The sequence below is a fragment of the Haliotis asinina genome, chromosome 12, assembly GCF_037392515.1.
Source record: "Haliotis asinina isolate JCU_RB_2024 chromosome 12, JCU_Hal_asi_v2, whole genome shotgun sequence".
Taxonomy (NCBI): Eukaryota; Metazoa; Mollusca; class Gastropoda; order Lepetellida; family Haliotidae; genus Haliotis; species Haliotis asinina.
The window spans coordinates 54,446,881-54,453,547 of record NC_090291.1 but is presented as its reverse complement, the minus strand read 5'-3'; positions in this window follow the sequence as shown (position 1 = coordinate 54,453,547).

Below are 6,667 nucleotides of genomic sequence, written 5' to 3'. Positions count from 1 at the left end.
TAAAAACCATCACTGACTCTGAATTACCATGAATTACCATGTATCTGTCCTTCATCACTAATATACACTTGGCCAAAAGGTGTTTTTTGCTCAGTATAACCATAAAAACGGTCATACCATGGTACCTTGTTTTTCAGAAAGTGAAAATATAATAATACTATTGTTTTATGCTAATATTATATCAAAATCAATAATTATTTGGCTTCCCTTTCAACCATTTCAGTGCGACATAAAAACTAAACTCACTAACTCACTGACTCATTTCAGCCGCTTCATGTTCCCTTTATTTCATGACAGCAGGAAGCAATGGTGTCATATAAATGTATCAAAGTAGCTGAAATTCCAGATGATCATGAATGTTCAGTTGTATCTGATTCTGAAAGAGTGGTGCTTAACCTTCATCCAGGTGTAAATTGTTATCATGTATCATGGTACTCTATGTGGGATCACATTATGTTTAAACATGAAGTCTAGTTGACAGTTGACATGTTCGTGAGAATAGGAATTGCTCATCAGTAAGGCATTGTGGTGTTTTAGTTGTCATAGGTGATTGTGTAATGTTTACTGATATTCAAGTTTTCTGTCTAAATGTTTCTAAGTCAAGTGTTACAGTCCTTGAACATATTGCACAAACCAACTATGTATATATTAGCATTGTGAATGACTACACATTGTGAGAGGCATTGTGAGAACCAGTATTTTCTCTATGGGTATTGTATTAAGACTAACAGTTGCCGTAAGTTCATTACCCTTGTTTATACAGTGGACTGAGAACCTTTTCAAGAATTATGCGTCAGTCTGATAATTTTTAGCATTTTGTCGTTGTAAATACAGAAAGCACAATCCATGAACAAACAGTGTGTACAGTCCATGTTGTGAGGCAGTGCTTTCTTCTCTAGGATGACAATACTGTTAACGATGAAACTGCTAGACTTCCATCCTCGTTCTGCCCACCTATTCATACTACTAAAACTATTCAGAACCACCCAATTCTTTCATATTGCTGTTGTGAACCTGTCGTAGCATGAGTTGTATAGATCAAACTGTACAATTTGTATTGTATTAGCTGAGATTTTTACTCAGGGCCTGTCCCCCAAATGTAGTGCTTTGACTGTTGTAAGTCTGTGAGTTATGATTGCTTGGATGGGAGTTTGGCAGTTATTTAGATGTCACAGGGATGTTCCCTGTGGTTTATCATTGTACTAATGATACTTGAAAATGAACAAATAATTAATTTGGTACATTTTATATGAACAATTGATTTTAACTTATCCAATTTTTCAAAGCATATCTGTGAGTTTTATTGTTTGGCTGTCATGTAGGGGTTGATAGAGACATTTTAATTGTGTTACTTTACATGAGCCTCACTTCTAGCTGAGATCTTTTTCTTGTGATAAGATGTTTTCCACTGCTTTATCTTATTAAGGTTTTATGTTCATCAAGACAGACATTGAAGAATCTGTTATTGCATGATATGTTAAATATATGATTAATATTAACAAAAGTTTAATAATGGCAATGTTATCACTTCCTCATTTCAGAAATGATAATTTTTTTAAATACCCTGTAACAAACATATTTCAACCGACATATTTTTTACCAACTGTGCCAAACAGAACTGTTCTTGACGAATGAAAGCACTGTAGAATATACTACTAGTGTCATCAATGAGTTTGAGAAATAAAGCTGGGAAGTTTCATAGAGCAATGTCTGTAATGTGAACCACATAAAACCTCCGTGAGATTTACCTTCATTTCTATATCTTAATATCACTTCTGTATTCACTTGTTTATTAGGATGACATATGTTTTTAATGTACATAAAAATTGACAGTTTGTTGTAGGCTGGAGAGAGCGGAAGAGAGAAAGAGAGAGAGAAAGAGAGCAATCCTATTATGAATAAGGAACTATGCAAGTGTCATGAATGAAATAAATAGGAAGGTTTAAAAAATTGTGTTTTGAAATTGCCATTTCATTGTGATTTATTCAAACTTGGTTGACAATTATATTATGCATAGAAGCTTACAATCTTCAGGTGATTGAAATTCAACTGTACATGACCAGTGTGTATTTTTTAACTTGGATTTCTGAAATCTTTGTACAAAAAATATATTTTTTGCAGTAATGAATCGGAGGAGATATGAAAAGTGTTGCATGTTCACAGTTTGGGTCAAGCTATTGTTCTGTGGAGTCCTCACCAGGGACCTGACACTGGTAACCGTGTGTTGTGACGTTAGAACTGCTTTCAGTGTAGTTATATAAATCTTTAAGAGCAAATATCAGCATCTCCAACCAAAACCAAATCTGTAAACGAGTACATTAAAATTCAGTTATATTCCCAGACTGCTAGACACAACTTTGTTAACGTGATTTAGATTCTAAAAATAGAAAGGAATATCATTTGTGTTCAGAGTCTAGTTTTAGTTCATATGACATAGAAAAGTTTATTTGGAGAGAGATTTGTTTTCTACCAGTGATGTACTGCAACGACTGAAGTGCAGTAGAGACTCACATATTGTAAACTATTGATGGTCAACTGTCCTTACACATTTGATCACTAAAACATGAAAGCCCTCATAGTCCAATGTACTAAGATTCAGCAATCCCAAAATACATTTCAAGATATTATTTCCAAAACAAACCTGTTTTTATTTTTGCAAATATGCTATTTCAAAAGATTTGAGAGCATCTGATTTTTTCGTATTACTATTGTTATCTGTCAAGCCATTTCTGGTCAAAGGTGGAGTTATAATGAAAGACTGCATGTAGTAAGGTAGTGGAAACTATTTTGTCTTCATTGCCTCAACCTTGTTGTGAGAGGCAACTAGTGGGATCAGATGGTCAGGTTGACACATGTGATCTGTTCCCAATCTCGCAGATCAATACTCTTGATGTTGATCACTAGATTGTGTAGTCCAGACTTGATTATTTACAAACTGCCACCCTATAGCTGGAATATTGCTGAGTGCAGCGTAAAACTAAACTCATTCACTTATTGCCTCAACAGACAACAGGTGTGAGAGTTTCATGTTCAACATACATATTGCATTTCTGTCACTCCTATACATGCAAGGGCCTGACAAGGACTTTGACATATTGGGAACCCAGGATGTTTTTTCTGTGTATTTTATCTTTCCTACAGTCAAAGGGTGGAGGTATATGAAAAAAATAAAAATAAGGTAAGGGTAAAAATAAGTGTACTATTTTTCATGAACTAGTCACCTTTCATTGTCATGTTGATGGGAGAGGATATAATGTTACCAGTTTATAAAAAATTAATATTGATGTCACTAAGTTCATAACTGGTTAGGACTTGTAATGACTGTGATGGTCCACTGGGGCTTATCTCATCATCATGTAACCACATTCTCGTTAAAAAATCTTATGAATTCTTACAATAAGTGGTATTCATTTCTTACCTAAGATGGGACATTGGTGCGCAATTCATCTAAGGTAATGTAATGCACTGTGCATTTGCATCCTGTAGACATACCAGAACACAACGGTAGTTGGTTAAAATCCAGGTTTGTTCCAATGTTCCTGTTTAGGTTTCTGAGCACCTCTGCCCATGGGTTATGCTAGAGTGGTCAAGGTGTGAAACCTTTACCACCCCAATCATTTCTTTCCCTGAATTCTAACTATAGTACTGATCACAGCCCTTCTCCTTCTGTCACTCACGCTAACCAAAGACATCTTAACCAGAACATACATGGAGTAGTATATAAATTACTGGAGGTTTATCAAGTATGCTTGTGTTTAAGACCAGACCTGTGGAGTGTCTTGCTTTCTTGTTCTGTATACAAAATATAGGTGGCAAAACACATATAGAATGTTGTCAAGGTTGAATTCAGATTAAGGATTTTTACAATTATTTTTGAAATGTATAAACTAACGAAACTGTGGTGTATTTTAAATCATGCTTGATTCCTGAACAGAATTGTTCCCCTTTTTATAACTATACCATAACTTACAGGTTAATGAGACCCATACCAAGAATTTCCTGAGTTGTCAGTGGTCACACATATTCAAAGGTTCATGTTTGAGACTCAATTTACTAAAGTTGATGTGTTGGTGTAAGGTTGGTCTGCTGTTCAGCATATATTCATCTATCACACTAGCCACAGCATTTAAAGCATTTGTTGACACCAAGATATCACCCCAACAATGGATATTTAGCAGATGTAAAGGGCACATAGTCAAGTCATTCCAGCCTAGTCAGGGATAACTTACAGACAGTGCAACTTGATTATACTTCTTGCGTATTGTATAGAAGAATTGTGTACATGTATCGGACCATAAGAAAGTAAGTCTGTTAAACATGGATATAAGTTTATTATAATATTGTATTGGCATTCTTACATGCATGAAAATGCTCACATTGAATTTAGAGCAGTTACTAGATTATTTAGTAACATCCTGTCTTACTCTGACATACCTCTCCACATGAAGATCTGAAAACTCACCAGTACTTCTGATCAGCCTCTGTCGTCTATATTCTCTGTACACGTCATAGTAAGGATTTATACCTTCATATTGCAGATATTTCTTACACCATTACATTTCTGAGGAACATTTGTACTTTGTTTGTTTTCTTTTGTAAAGACTAATATTTGGAATCCAGGTGTTGAAATACTGTAGCTAGATCTATTAGACCATCTGAATGGCTTAGAAGCCCACATTTCTGATGTATTACTGGTATTTTGTCTGTATCAGTCTCTTGAGGGGTTGTCAGATCTAGAGAGGTGTGAAAGCCAGTATAAAACATACTTAACTGTACGAGGTTGATTACCAAGCCAACTAGTGTTGGAAAATGTTGCATGCTACCTTACTTTAGCATTGTATAGCCCAGAGAAAGACGTGATGCAAGAAATGGGTATGTATTATCTGATAAAAGATGGACCACCTACAAATTGGACATTTTGATCCTGCTTTACCTATTTCAAAACCTCCACCTTATTTTATGAAGATAGCTTTTTCCTATTATTTCAGGTACAAAAATACATTTTGACATGGAATATCAAGGTTTTGAAAAGGAAATTGTATGGTTGGACATGGGATGAAATTCAAATGTTTTAGTTACCCTGGCCTATCGATTTGTACACCATGCATTTATGTTTTGTGGGAAGTAGCAAATGAATATCCACCTCGGTGATTCAGCACACTTATCTGACTGAATTACATGTGACCATCAAACATTGTAGTGTACACACGGCAGGTTTGAAAACTGCTGCATGACTGGCCAGACGAAAAATTTGTAGGGTAGTTTAAAAGCATTTGTAGATCATGGGAAACATATTTTAGGTATATTATAACAGGTAGGCTTACAGCTTTGTTGTGAGGAATGTGATGTAGTGTTTGCAGTGTGAAACAGGAACCCTTCCTTCATTGCCCCAGTTTCTCAGGTGGATGGAGTGAACAGTTGAAGATGATGTTCCTCGCCAGTTTTTCTGATGAGGGCCCAAACAGTAGCATCATCAAGTTGCTGTCTACTCAAATACCTTGTAATTCCAGTAATATTATTTATTTGAGTATGCAAAGTTTTTATTATACTGTATATCTTCATAATAAGTGGCAATGACTAGTTTTGCTCAACCCCGAGTCAGGAAGAGGTAGTTTTGTCAATACAATGTGTGCTTGCCCTCTGTTCGTGCAGTTTGCTGGAGCATGCATTCTAGTTCCACTGGTCCACAATGATCTCAAACTTTAAGTTGCCAATACCTCAGTTGCCAGTCTGTCGGTCTGCCTTCCAACACATCCACTGCATATCTTGTTGTCCCCTCTACACCCTCATGTTTGTATATAAACATTATCATTGGAATAAAGCAAAGCTTTAATATCAGACTTGTCTTTTAATATGTACTGTTCTCGAAGTCTTGAGAAGTCCATATGACATCCATGTCACAGGAGCTGACCGATCTGGAGGAATATCATCAATTGTGTTTCGTTGTGAGGCTACTGTTGGACATTATAGTCTGTTTGCAGTAAAAACATACCGATGAATTTCACTTTAAACAGAAAGGTACATCGAATAAAGTGAAGTTTAAAATGCGAATCCTCATAAGTTTACCTTGCCAGCTGAACATTTAAATCTCAGAATTTTATTCAGCTTAGGATTGAAGTGTTGTTTAACAAAAGATCATAGTTTCAAATAGCTATTATTACTTTGTGTGACAAGGGGTTTGCACATTTCATGAAACACCAAGAACAAGTAGGGTTGGTCTAAGTTAATGCTGATCATGTGTGGCACGTGCATTTGTCTCACTGTGCCAACTACTGAGCTTTTACTGCCAACAGACTGTAATTATATTTACTGGATTGTAAACATGATGTTCCTCAGAGATTTATCGCATGGTGAAATGTAGTTATCTGGGAAGTCCACTTGCCCTCTACCTGTAGAATTGTTCTAATCTTTGCTTCCAGTTCTGTCAATATGTTGATGGTATAATTTACTTTAATGAACACTTAAGATTCCAACATTTCACAATGTCACTAATCAGCAGCATTATGGATCACTTGAGGAAGTCTATGTGGAAATGGGTGTATTTTGGCTTAAATCATGTGAATTAGTGGCTGCTGGTTAAATGAATGAAAATATTATCCTCTTTCTGCTGCCAGACAAATACAACAAACGGGACAAGCACGAACCACCAACATATACGTGAGCCACA